Source organism: Erpetoichthys calabaricus, chromosome 3, assembly GCF_900747795.2.
Source record: "Erpetoichthys calabaricus chromosome 3, fErpCal1.3, whole genome shotgun sequence".
Taxonomy (NCBI): Eukaryota; Metazoa; Chordata; class Cladistia; order Polypteriformes; family Polypteridae; genus Erpetoichthys; species Erpetoichthys calabaricus.
In genome coordinates this window covers 221247969-221262068 of record NC_041396.2, presented here as the reverse complement: position 1 = coordinate 221262068, position 14100 = coordinate 221247969, and the positions used below count along the sequence as shown (strand labels likewise).

The 14100-nt window shown below is 41.8% G+C and overlaps 3 protein-coding genes across 3 annotated transcripts in view; 2 read left to right on the top strand and 1 right to left on the bottom strand.

The window, feature by feature from the left end:
• The window catches only part of LOC114648668 (amine sulfotransferase-like), a 70808-nt gene extending 68118 nt beyond the window's left edge, over positions 1–2690 (bottom strand). Inside the window, exon 1 of the mRNA XM_028797825.2 lies at positions 2610–2690. The gene's annotated coding sequence lies outside the window, so the exon portion shown is untranslated. The remainder of the gene's footprint in view (positions 1–2609) is intronic.
• Positions 1–14100, top strand: part of rwdd1 (RWD domain containing 1) — a 506701-nt gene that overhangs the window by 233260 nt on the left and 259341 nt on the right. The window lies entirely within an intron of this gene.
• The window catches only part of LOC114648666 (amine sulfotransferase-like), an 84184-nt gene that overhangs the window by 12172 nt on the left and 57912 nt on the right, over positions 1–14100 (top strand). The gene's annotated exons all lie outside the window — the stretch shown is intronic.

Below are 14100 nucleotides of genomic sequence, written 5' to 3'. Positions count from 1 at the left end.
TTGTTAATAGTCATTATTAGGATATGAGCGAGAGAGCAGAAAAGATAAAATAATTAGGAAAATAACAAAAGATTGCTAATTTTGTAAAAATTCAAATATTTCTAAAATTATTATTAATGTACAGTATGCCTCAGACTACTGTGCTTTTCTCAATACAGAATAAAAGAAGAAACAGTTTATTAATAAATGAAGTAAATTATAGGAATAATAAATCTCTGATTGTAAAAGTGGTTAGAATAAAAACCTGCAGCCACAGTAGGTCCCCCTGGACTTCACTTAAGAGCTATTGACTCTGAGTGTACGTATGTGCCATAAAGAATAAACAACGATGCTGTGAACTCACAGACCCAGTGTTGCTCTTTGTTCTTGTGGAGTTTGTCTGTTTTCCTTGTGGGCTTTCTTGGGCCTCTTTCCTCTTTTCCCTTTGGGCTTCCTTAAAAATTTGCTGATTAGGTTGAACAGTGATTACAAGTTGAATTCAGTATTAAGTATATGTGTGACTGAGAACTGCAGTGAATTTAGTGGCCTGTCCAGTGCCTAATATTGCCAGGATAGATGCACACACTTATAGAACTCTGAACATAACTAAGTTAGTTTGAGAAATGATGCTTCTGTTACTTTAGAATTGGGGTTTCAATAGCTTTCTATACTCCATGCATTAGACACTTATTGCTGTGCAACACAAAGCCTTGGTGTCATTTTTGATTCCTCCCTCACTTATTCCGCCCACATAAATCACATTAAGAAACTTTCTTACTTTCACCTCCGTAACATATCCCGTGTTCGCTCCTTCCTCTCCTTCTCTAATGCTGAGAAACTTGTCCATGCTTTTATCACATCCCGCATCGATTATTGTAATTCCCTACTGGCAGGTGCCCCTTCTAATCTTATATCACAGCTCCAGCTTATTCAAAACTCAGCTGCAAGAGTCCTTACTCGAACCAGCAGCAGCGAGCACATCACACCCATCCTGCTCCGTCTTCACTGGCTCCCTGTGTCCTACAGAATCGAATATAAAATCCTACTAATAACCTACAAAGTTTTAAATAACCTCGCACCAAACTACATCAGTGACCTCCTCCATCACTATGTGCCTGCCCGCCCACTAAGGTCCTCTGATTCTGGTAATCTTGTTGTGTCCCTCACTAATCTACACTCTATGGGTGACAGGGCCTTCAGCTGTATAGCGCCCAGACTCTGGAATGACCTAACGAAATTAATCAGGTCAGCTGACTCCATGAATTCTTTTAAAAAACAACTCAAACTCATCTGTTCAGGAAGGCTTTTAGCTCTACTTGACTTTATTACCTTTCTCTCAGTTTACTTCTCTGTCAAGATGCCAACGTAACCTGTGTGTGTGTGCGAGACCATCAATTATGTTGTCTGTTTTTTTTCAGAATTTACTGTCTTAATCTTCTTTATTTATTTATCTGGTTTGTACAATGCTATATACTGTATATTCTGCCATTCTTTATTATATTCTGCAAGTGCCTTGAGCATGGGAAAGGCGCTATATAAATAAAATGTATTATTATTATTTATTATTATTATTTAATTTTTTTTACATACCTTGGGTAACACTTTAGATGCGCATAGTTCCATTGAATAGTCACTGTCCTACACAATGACTTAATAAGTGGGCTTAATAAGACTTACAAAGCACAACAGGTAATACAAGCATAAAGCCTACCGACAATACATATATATTGTCCTTTACTGCTCTGTAATAAATACTTAGCAAATAACTTGTTGGTATCTAGCTAGTTTATATTCAGCCTGTATATAGATAGATAGATAGATAGATAGATAGATAGATAGATAGATAGATAGATAGATAGATAGATAGATAGATAGATAGATAGAGCGTTTTGTTTTTAAGTATTACCTGCAGGGATGTCATGATTGTAAATTATGTAACTGTGGGCGTTTGACGGAAGTGCATGTGATTTAGCAGGGGATTTTGCGATCGCTCCGGGAGAGACCTGTATGCCTCCTACAGAGTGTTTCAGGATAGCGTGTTCAACTAAAGGCAAAATCTCAGTGCGACTCCTGCAGCTTTCGTTTCAGTATATATGTTTGTTCTTTATTCATTATGTAATTCCTTTCATTTCAATAATGAAAGATTTTGCAAAAAGCAACACGTACTGTTCATTAACAGCGGCAGCGGTATCCATCACCTCTAAGCTTCTTTAGAGCACCAGGGGCTCCTTCTAGTGACAGCGGGTGATTTCTTATTTTGCTAGTTAACGGTCCTATATGAATACATATATGAATAAGTCAATTACTGAAAAGTCGCAAGTATTTAAATAAAATTCAGATCATATGCAGCCCGGAGTAGTACTTTTGAAAGGCTTCGCCATATAACTCAATTTTATAAACTGTGGATTAGATTATAGATATGTTTGAAGTGCCTGAAATATGTCGAGCGATAGACAAGTGCACAATAATCAATTAAACAATTCAGACTGGCCTCCATTTTTACATGAGGTAGAGCGCCAGACAGCCCATATTTTAATACTTCTGCTGATGCGACATAATTCCGGGACAAAAAGTTGTCAGTGAACATTGGAATATTTAAAGAAAAATTAAGAGAAAAGAGTAGGACTTACAGTGCGTGATCGTTAGGCTGATGTCGCCGAAGCTGAGTTGTGTGTAATGGCAGGGAGGAAATGATCTGTTAGGAGGTGACACCTCTAGTCGTTTTTGTTAGAAAGCGAGAGAGGAGGTCCTCTAAAGAAACAGAGGGTTGGGTTTAGGTAACGTAGTGGTGATCCTCATGGTTCAGTTTGCATATTTTACCCTAAGGTGCTAGTTAATTCGAGGCAACATTCCACATATGCATCCACCAAAACACTTCAAGGGCATCTTGGCAGCACCAGGAACAAAGTTGTAAACTAGTCCGGACAGGGCATTCTCACATGTTGAGACAAATAAATTACACAGTCACTGCAGCCGCATAACTACAGGAAACATAAATAAGCTGGTATGATGAAAAAAGCCAAGCAAAATGACACCTTTTATTGGCTAACTAAAAAGATTACAATATGCAAGCTTTCGAGGCAACTCAGGTCCCTTCTTCAGGCAAGATGTAATTTTCCTTGGCTTTTTCTCTACATTCATAATGGCTAACACCTGACAACACCCTAGTACTACTGGTATAACGAATAATTTTTTAAATTTACTTATGTGTGTCCATAACAGGTGAAATGTGAGAACACAACAAACTAATCATAGAGCAAGACCCATTGTTACATAAATTTTAAAAATAGGCAAAATATACAAATATAAACAGTAACGGCCAATCAGTGGGACGTATTACCCAAGACAAGTGACTTAACACAGAAAGGTGTCACACTTCAAGCTCATTGTTTCAAATCAAGTTCTTGAATTTTTTTTTTTTATTGCGTCAAATTTTGGTGCGATTTAGGATGAAATGTCTGACCGTATTGTTATACAATGGAAAGGATTTTTTAAAAAACCTCAACTCCAATTTGAAAACTGCTGAAATTTAGTAAATGAATGATCCTTGTGCGCAAATACAAATAATAATAATAATAATAATAATAATTCATTACATTTATATAGCGCTATCCACACAGGGAGGAACCGGGAAGCGAACCCACAATCTTCCACAGTCTCGTTACTGCAAAGCAGCAGCACTACCACTTAAACTTTTAGCACCAGAGACATATTTATATTAATTACAATAACCCTGCACGCAAATTAACACATTTTCAAATCTTATTTCTCTGCAACGCTTTTAATATAATAATTGATGCTTTTCACTTCAATTACAAACGCGACTATCATTTTAAAAGCTCTCGCTGTAATACAGTAAAAGTTCGTTTATTCATTGTTGCGGCAGCTGCGGTTAGTTCAGCGAGTCTCGGAGGTCTAACGGAGGACACAACTCCATTGTGAAGGGTCAACTGAAGACGAAGGCACAGCGCCACCTTTTTCTACCTGTACGGAAGGCATGAACTGCACAGAAAATATATATTAATGTTTGATTTTATGCGATACTTTAAGCTGGCTTTAAAATCTTCCTTTAAAACAGTCCCATTCTCATTTAGTCTCTCAAAACCTTATTTTACATCAGACCCTACCCTGTCATTTACTTGTAAATTTTATTTGTGGGTGTGTTGGCCTGTTCTTACAAGGAGCACTCTTATTTGTCTGAGAATCACATCGCTGCCATAGCCATAGGTAGAAATTCTAGTTTTTATGTAAAACATCTTATAAATTATTTTCCTTATTATAGGAGTTAGTGAAGTCCTGGGTTCAGGGCCGGATTTTCCTATAGGCTAACTAGACTTCAGCCTAGGGCCTCAAGATCAAGAGGGGCCTACATTCAAATTGTTAGCAAAATTTTATTATCTCTCATGTAATTTACAAACTTAAAAATGGAAGGTGAAAGGGCCTCATAAGTGGAATAGCCTAGGGCCTCTTTTCATATAAATCCGGCCCTGCCTGGGTTGTTAAAATCATGAGGGTGTAGCGCCCTGCAGGGGAAGAAAACATGCCAGGAAACATTTTCTCAATGCAGGCAAAAACTATTCACTTTTTTATTGAACGTGCTCAAACTATATAATAACTGTTGCAAATTCACTCATCACTCTGCCTCCTCCCACACTTAAGTAAGAGTGAATTGTGTCTTCATAGAGGTGCAGTACTTCCACCTACTACATAGGCCCCCCCAGAATTCACATGTACGGGCAACGTTATCTTTGTTGGGGCGCCCACTATGCCCCCTGTTCAAGTGCGGGTAGGCAGGGTTGTGACCAGATCAAGAGGACCTGACATCTGCATGCCTGGTATGTACAGGTGTGTTAGGGGAAGCAGGAGCCAGGTCACCGACAGGTGCCAGAAAAGAGTCAGAAATCTTAGAGGAGTCCAAGTGCACAGGCTTGAGGTGATCCACCGAGACCGTCTGTTGTTTGCCACTGATGTCAAGCACAAAGGTTTCGTCTCCGCGTTCCAGGACTCGGAAAGAACCATCATACAGTGGTTTCAGTGGGCCACGATGTGCCTCGTGCTGGACAAACACGAACTTTGCTGATTGCAGGTGGCATGTGAACCAGGAGTGAGGAGAGTCATGCCGGGCAGGAGGTACTAGCTGGAAGGTGACTGCTGTGTCCGGGAGCAGAGATTGGTGTTGGGATGCAGTCCAGGGGACAGAACTCTGAGGGATAAAATCCCCCACCACACGGAGCGGCTGACCAAGCACCAGTTCAGCAGACGAGACCAGCGGATTCTCTTTTGGAGCCATATGTAACCCCAGCAGCACCCATGGTAGATGGTCAACTCAGCTGTCATTGGTAAGGGAGGCCTTGTGAGCTGACTTTAGCCACCAGTGAAATCGCTCACAAAGGCAGTCAGCTTGGGGGTGGTAGGCAGTGGTGTGGTGCAGGGTCATCCCAAGGTCTTATGCCATTGCAGCCCAGAGCTGTGAAGTGAACTGCACGGATGTAATGTGGGATGGCGTGCCAAACCATGCAACCCAAGTGTTGATAAAAGCTCTCGCTACTTCTTCTGCAGTCGTAGACATCAAAGGGACAGCTTCAGGCCACCTGGTGGTCCTGTCAACCACAGTGAGCAGGTGTGTAAAACTGTGAGAAGGAGGAAGGGGGCCTTCCAGGTCCACGTGAATATGGTCGAAATGCCGAACAGTCACTGGGAAAGGTGTTAGTGAGGGGCTTTAACATGGCGATGTATTTTAGCCTTCTGACATGCAACACAAGCTGCTGCCCAGCTATGAACATCTTCTTGAGGACCTGCCAAACAAATCTGCTCACCACCAAACGTTGGGATGCCCTTCACCCTGGATGTGAGAGGCTGTGTATGGTGTCAAAAATATGCTGTCTCCAGTTGCTGGGGACAATTGGCCAGGGGTAACCTGTGCTGGTGTCACACAGGAGCTTAGCAGCACTGCCGTCCAATTGAATATCTGACAACTGTAGGCCAGTTTCTGCCAAGTGAAGAACTTGGTCAGCCTCCAGCCAGGAGAAGTCAATTCCAATATGTATGGTTGCTAATGCTGGCTGAGAGAGGCAGTCAGCCACCACATTGTTCTTACCCTCAACATGCTGGATGTCTGTTGTAAACTTAAATATGTAAACCAGGTGTCATTGCTGTCAGGCAGACCATGGCTCAGCGACCCTGGTCATTGCGAGAACAAGTGGTTTGTGGTCAACAAATGCAATGAATGGCCGGTCTTCAAGCAAGAAGCAGAAATGTCAAATGGCCAAGTACAAACTCAGTAGTTCCCAATCGAAACTGCTATACTTGCGTTCATTGGGCCATAAATATTTGCCAAAAAACGCCAATGGATTCCATGCATCATCAGCCCACTGTTCAAACACCACCCCCACTGCGTGGTCTGACACATCAGTTGTAAGAGCGGGTGGGGCACCAGGCAGCGGGTGTGCGAGCATGGCCACGCCAGCTAAACCACATTTGATATTTGTAAATGCCTCATCCAAGTCTTTGGACCATGTGACAGGGGACTTTACAAACTGGCCCTGCAGTGCCTCATATAAAGGTTGCATAATGAGTGCTGCCCAAGGAATGAAGCGATGGTAGAAATTGACCATGCCCAAGAATACCTGAAGGGTGCGTACAGTGCGGGGTTGTGGAAAATCGGTGACAGCAGAGACTTTGGAAGGCAAAGGAATCACACCCTTTTTTGAAATGAGATGTCTCAAGAATTCTATAACAGGCACTCCAAGTAGACACTTATCAGGATTGATAATCAACCCATGCAGGCTAAGGCACTCAAACAAGGTTCGAAGATGGGTGAGGTGCTCCACTTTGGAGGAGCTGGCAACCAAGATGTCATCTAGGTAGACAAAAAGGAAGTCACAATCTCTGAGGACACAGTCCATCAACCTCTGGAATCTTTGTACAGCATTTTTAAGGCCGAATAGTGTTTGTAGGAATTCAAACAATCCGAAGGAGGTGATGACTGCTGTTTTGAGGATGTCTGCTGGGTGCACAGGTACTTTGTAGCCTTGGACCAGGTCCACCTTTGAAAAGATTACTATCCCAGAGAGTTATGCTAAGAAATCCTGTATGTATGAAATTGGATAGTGGTCTGTGACAGTGTGATTGTTCAGGAGGCGGTAATCCCCACATGGTCAGAAACCTCCACATGCTTTGAGCACCATATGGAGGGGCAATGCCCATGGGCTATTTGATAAGCACATAATCCCTAGCCGTTCCATGTCGGCAAATTCAGCCTTCGCAATAGCCAGCTTGTCATGGGCCAGCTAACGGGCATGAACGTGGACTAGAAGTAGAAATATAGTGTTCCACGCCATGCTTGGTTTCTGTTATGAAAAAAATGGATTTTGATAGCTGGGGGAATTCGATAAGAAGGTGGGCAAAAGTCGCAAGTCATAGCCATCATATTGTACAGAGCGGAGGTAGTGATACTGCTGAGTGTTCAGGGAAGGGTGGCACAGTCCTTTGCATCTGGAAGGTGACTGCTGATCCCAAGTATTTAAACTCATCCACCTACGCCAACTCTACTCCCTGCATCCTCACCATTCCACTGACCTCCCTCTCATTTACACACATGTATTCTGTCTTGTTCCTACTGACCTTAATTCCTCTCCTCTCTAGAGTAAATCTCCACCTCTCCAGGGTCTCCTCAACCTGCTCCCTACTATCGCTACAGATCACAATGTCATCAGCAAACATCATAGTCCACGTGGACTCCTGTTTAATCTCGTCTGTCAACCTGTCCATCATCATTGCAAATAAGAAAGGGCTCAGAGCCGATCCCTGATGTAATCCCACCTCCAACTTGAATGCATCCATCACCCCTACCGCAGACCTCACCACTGTCACACTTCCCTCGTACATATCCTGTACAACTCTTACAAACTTCTCTGCCACTCCCAATGTCATCATACAATACCACAGCTCCTCTCGAGGCACCCTGTAATATGCTTTCTCCAGGTCCACAAAGACGCCATGCATTTTTACTGTTCTCTAGTCGTCAGTGTGAGCGATAGTGTTTTTCAGCTGCGATTATTAGTATGATAAAATAAAGTTATAAAGCACAGGATAAGAATTTTTCATATTAGGATGGAACATTTATAGTTTATCGTTAAGTTAATGGAACATTTTAATCATGTGAGGTTTTCATTATAACCTTGGTTATAATTGGCAACAGTTTAGATAGGATTCATATCATAGACTCATAGCAAGTAGCGAGCCGCGTACTCATCATAAATTTTACGAAAATTACAATGAATAATAAGCAGAGTGGGTTGACCTTGTCACCTCACTTGTAGAAGGATGCCCAGGCCGGTTTTAAGACCCAGTCTGCTCCTGGGTGCAATTAGAAATTGTGAATGCTGCTATTTATGACTAAATTAAGCAATAAAGGATCGGGAACCTTAACAAGCAAGACAGTTAAAATGAAGCAAAAAATGGTACTTAAGCAATAAGTGCTTCAACAGCAATAACTACTAGGTTGGAACAAAAACCTGTAAATACTACAGCCCTCCAGGACCAGCTTTGCTGACCCCTGCCTATGTTATCAGCTACTCATCTCTTCAATTAAAATGATATGCCCAAGGATATACAGTAATGTAGCAGATTTAAAGGCCATAATGCTCTGACCCATCAGGCATGGTGTTTCACTGAGAAAGTTTCTTTCAGTACCGTTTCCAGAATACTGCATATGGAGTGCAGCTGATTTTTGAGTGGCATAGCTATAAAGATTTCAATAGATACATTGAAAATGCCTCCTTAAGGGAAAACAAACAACAAAATGTTTAAAATTCCTCAAATAGAAGGTCCAGTAAAAAAAAAAGTAAATTTACCATGTAAAACAATGTAAAATGAACAAACAATTCACTATTCAAAATCATTTCATTAACTGTAAGCAGAACATGCTGTTGATTCAGATTAACTGGTAACTCCTTGCTCATGCATATAGTACATTGGAAATATTTTTCTTCTATGCAGATTACCAAGTAAATACGCAAAAAAAAAAAAACCTTTATGTAGTAGAAACACAGCCTGGAAATTGTGCTTATTAGCTATGGAACAAGATGATCCGCTGCGGCAATCCCTAACGGGAGCAGCCGAAAGAAGAAGAAGAAGATTCATGGTCAGTATTATCAGTAGTGTTTCCTCTACCTCGTGACAATGTGATATGTCTGATATGAACTGCTTAATTAGAAACATAAGAGTACTGGTAGTATTCAAGAAGAAGAGAGAAGCATACAAATAACTCCTATCAATTGGACCTCTTTTTGCTCATAGCTTAGCTTGCAGTCATTCCCAGTGACGCATTCACTTCAGTTAATCAGTTAATTCATTTAATCATATTGTACAGATCTCATAGAAACAATGTCAGCATTTTCTCCCTTTTTTACGCCTAGGTATTTTAATTGATCTGCAAAACTAAATGGGAGGGTGTCCAGTCTAATGCTAGAAAGTTCACTGGAAAAAGCTCACATTTATTCAAATTAATTTTGAGTCCAGATATCTTTTGAAATTCTGCTAGTGCTCTGAGGACTGATGGTGTGGAAGTTTGTCGGTCTGATATATATATAGTACCATATGATCTGCATACAGCAATATTTTCTGCTCCAGTCCTCCTCTGGTAATCCCCATTATTCCTGATACATTTTAAAAGTGAATAACCAATGGCATTTGCAAAAAGCAATGGTGATAGGGGGCATCCTTGTTGAGTACCATGTTCTAGTTTAAAGTAGTCTGAAATAATGTAAATACAAACAGAAGCTTCTGGACTAGTAGAGTAGTTTGATCCACACACATATATTTGGGCCAAACCCAAATTAATGCAATTTACTGAATAGATAGTCCCATTAAGCCATGTCAAATGCTTTTTCTGCTTCCAAAGATAATAAGATCTGTGGTGTTTTAGATTTTATAGGTGGGTATATTACATTAAACCAGCGCTTTCCAATTCATTTTACCCTCGCACCCCCTGTGACGGGCGAGGCCGATTTCGCACCCCCTTGAGGGAATGTTCACCAAGCTTTGATGGGTTCAAGTTGGAATTGGAAAATATGGCATTGCAAAGCACACACTGCGGTCTGTCTACTCCATCAATAATTGTTTTGGTAAAGCCATACTCAGTGTAATCCTCCTTCCATTTTCTATTTTTTTCACGACTAGCGTAATCCTCCTTCCATTTTCTATTTTTTTCACGACTAGCGTAATCCTCCTTCCATTTTCTATTTTTTTCGCGACTAGCCATGATTAAATGAACGGTAAAAAAGTAAGAGCGAAGTGACGGTGACTTATTGAGGCAGGCAGACGAGAGCACAATAGCACGCGGGCTCGATGTAGTGCGCGTCAAGTCGATCTAAAATGCGCGGTCAGATTCGAAAAAATATATCTTTTCAAGTTCTATTTGGATATAAATAGGTTCTATTTAGTCGACAGAAATATCTTTGGTAGGAATGTAAGTTGAATTTAGTCTTTAAATTTCTGGTGAAGAAAAATTTATGCAATGATGACTAAATTTAACTTACATTCCTACCAAAGATATATTCTGTCGACTAAATAAAACTTACTTATATATAAAATTTAAATAGAACTTGAACAGATACGATAGTTCATAATACCCATGCAGCACTAAGTGCGCGAAAGAGTGGAAGTCATCCGTTTTAACAAGCAGCGTATTGCACTGATATGAAATGGCCTGCCCATTTAATTATTTAGGAATGGATAGATAAATTAAGATTTTGTACAAATAATGTTTTTCATTTTTCTTCCTCGATGGAGTCTGGCACCCCCAAGCAACAGTTGCTCGCGAGCACCCCCAATCGGGAAGCGCTGCATTAAACAAATATCAAAGATTAGAAGCTAAGTGTCTGCCTTTAATAAATCCGGTTTGGTAATGTGAAATTACAGAGGGAAGCACTTCTCAATCGTTCAATCGTTTCTTAGCAAAGTTTAGCCTAAATGGCCCCTTCATCCAACTTTAATACTGACAAGTTTTCCAACCTTCTAGTTCAGCATAGTTACCCTTTGAAATAAAAGGGATTACTTCAGGCTTTGTTATGGCCACATCCTAGACTACAGGGTCGCTGCTGCAGGGGACAGAAGTTACGGGGAAGACTGAGCAGGGAGCTTGATTTAGAGAATCTAGATTTGTGGTTTGCAAAGGAATTTTAAAGGAGGAAGTAGACATTATACCATTGATTTCAGGGGTGCACATAAGCCCAATCTTTCGTTTCCCAACTGGTACAAAGTTTTGTCCATCAGTGTTGCCCATCACTGAGTTATGGTGTAAATATTACAATGATCATTTTATCAGTACAGAGGCTGCATTCTGAAGAGGCCCTCTTAGGAGGACTGAGGTCCTGAAGCAGACATTAAGAGTGTCTGGCAGTGGCTTTTTAAGCCAAGGACTTTTGTTCCAGGTGCAGAAAAATGTGCAGTGCCAGTCTGTCCTACAAATGCCGTACTAACAAGCATTCCAGAGAATACAAAAAAAAGGATTTTGTTTGTAGTAGTCCTCAACTAAATAAATCACAAAACATGGATTGCAGTATCACTTGAAAAAGAAAAAATACCTTGGAGGTCCCTCTTTTCTAAGTTAAAACAAAGAAACTGCCAAAGGTGTTAATTACAGGGAACAGTATTGCTGTACCATTTGAGAATCACTTCAGATTTGGCTTAACTGCAGCAACACTAAAGTTCAGAGACTAGAATTCACACACAGTGTGGCACTGCTTGTTTTATAGTCAGAACATAGTGAATGAAAACCCTGTTTGTAAAGGCAGATACCTGACACCCCTGAATAGTCTCAGGTAATTTTCTTAAAATTTCATTCCTTTCTTATTTAAGTTCAGATTTTTTTTTTTCACATGACTTCAAAACGATTTGCTTTTAAGAATTTCTGTGCACACAACTGCCACAGGTTTTGTTATGACAGAGAGACAGGAACAACCTGAGCCTATCAGATTACTTTATCCTTTTCATGACCTGTTGTTTTTATGTGCTTTTCTAATTGAATGTTTTTTAAGGAGGACTGGTAGTGACATGGAGTTACTGGTTGCTCAGTTATTTATTGTACAGAAGTTTTTAGGTTGTAGTGTAAAAAAGGTGGAATCTTCTCATGACTTGCTTTGCTCTCCTATCACTCCGCTTTCTACTTGAAGAGAAATGTGAAGTTTGAAATGAAATCTATTTCAGGCATTCAAAATATACAGTATTTTATATATTGCCTTTAAAGGAGAACACCATCACAAAACAAAAAAGCCACTGTAAAAAGATATAATACATGGGCATTCAATACATGATGAATGACAAAGATAGAAACACAGAAGGGTATTCATAAGTAAGGGGTTAACTGATGGTTATCTTTTTCACACTCAGAATTAGAACATTAGAACACTCTAGACGAGAACAAGCCATTCATCCCAACAAAGCTCACCAGTCCTATCCACTTATTTCTTTCAAAAAACATCAAGTCGAGTTTTTAAAGTCCCTAAGTCTTACTGTCTACCACACTACTTGGTAGCTTATTCCAAGTGTCTTTCGTTCTTTGTGTAAAGAAAAACTTCCTAATGTTTGTGCGAAATTTACCCTTAACAAGTTTCCAACTGTGTCTCCGTGTTCTTGATGAACTCATTTTAAAATAACAAAAATAACAGTCTTGATCCACCGTACTAATTCCCTTCATAATTTTAAACACTTCAATCATGTCTGCTCTTAATCTTCTTTTGCTTAAACTGTATAGGCTTAGTTCTTTAATTCTTTCCTAATAATTCAACCCCTGTAGCCCTAGAATCAGCCTAGTCGCTCTTCTCTGGACCTTTTCTAGTGCTGCTATGTCCTTTTTGTAGCCTGGAGACCAAAACTGCACACAGTACTCAAGCTGAGGCCTCACCAGTGCATTATAAAGGTTGAGCAGAACCTCCTTGGACTTGTACTCCACACATTGTGCTATATAACCTAACAATCTGTTAGCCTTCTTAATGGCTTCTGAACACTGTCGGGAAGTCGATAGCTTAGAGTCCACTATGTCTCCTAAATCCTTCTCATAAGGTGTACTCTTGATTTTCCGGCTGCCCATTGTGTATTCAAACCTAACATTTTTACTTCCTATGTGTAATACTCCCCTCCTTTAACCGCCACCTTATCGTGGTGGAGGGGTTTGCGTGTCCCAATGATCCTAGGAGCTCTGTTGTCCGGGGCTTTATGCCCCTGGTAGGGCCACCCAAGGCAAACTGGTCCTAGGTGAGGGATGAGACAAAGAGCGGTTCAAACCTTCTATGATGAATGAAAACTTTGGACGCCGTTTTCCCTTGCCCGGACGCGGGTCACCGGGGCCCCACTCTGGAGCCAGGCCTGGAGGTGGGGCTCGATGGCGAGCGCCTGGTGGCCGGGCCTGCACCCATGGGGCTCGGCCGGGCACAGCCCGAAGAGGCAACGTGGGTCCCCCCTTCCCATGGGCTCACCACCTATGGGAGGGGCCAAGGAGGTCGGGTGCAGTGTGAGTTGGGTGGTGGCCGAAGGCGGGGACCTTGGCGGTCCGATCCTCGGCTACAGAAGCTGGCTCTTGGGACGTGGAATGTCACCTCTCTGAAGGGGAAGGAGCCTGAGCTAGTGCGCGAAGTTGAGAGGTTCCGGCTAGATATAGTCGGACTCACCTCGACGCACAGCTTGGACTCTGGAACCAATCTCCATGAGAGGGGCTGGACTCTGTACCACTCTGGAGTTGCCCCCGGTGAGAGGCGCCGAGCGGGTGTGGGTATACTTATTTCCCCCCGACTTGGAGCCTGTACATTGGGGTTTACCCCGGTGGACGAGAGGGTAGCCTCCCTTCGCATTCAGGTGGGGGGACGGGTCCTAACTGTTGTTTGTGCGTATGCACCGAACAGCAGTTCGGAGTACCCACCCTTTTTGGAGTCCCTGGAGGGGGTGCTAGAGGGCATACCTTCTGGGGACTCCCTCGTTCTGCTGGGAGACTTCAATGCTCACGTGGGCAATGACAGTGAGACCTGGAAGGGCGTGATTGGGAGGAATGGCCCCCCCGATCTGAACCCGAGCGGTGTTTTGTTATTGGACTTCTGTGCTCGTCACGGATTGTCCATAACGAAC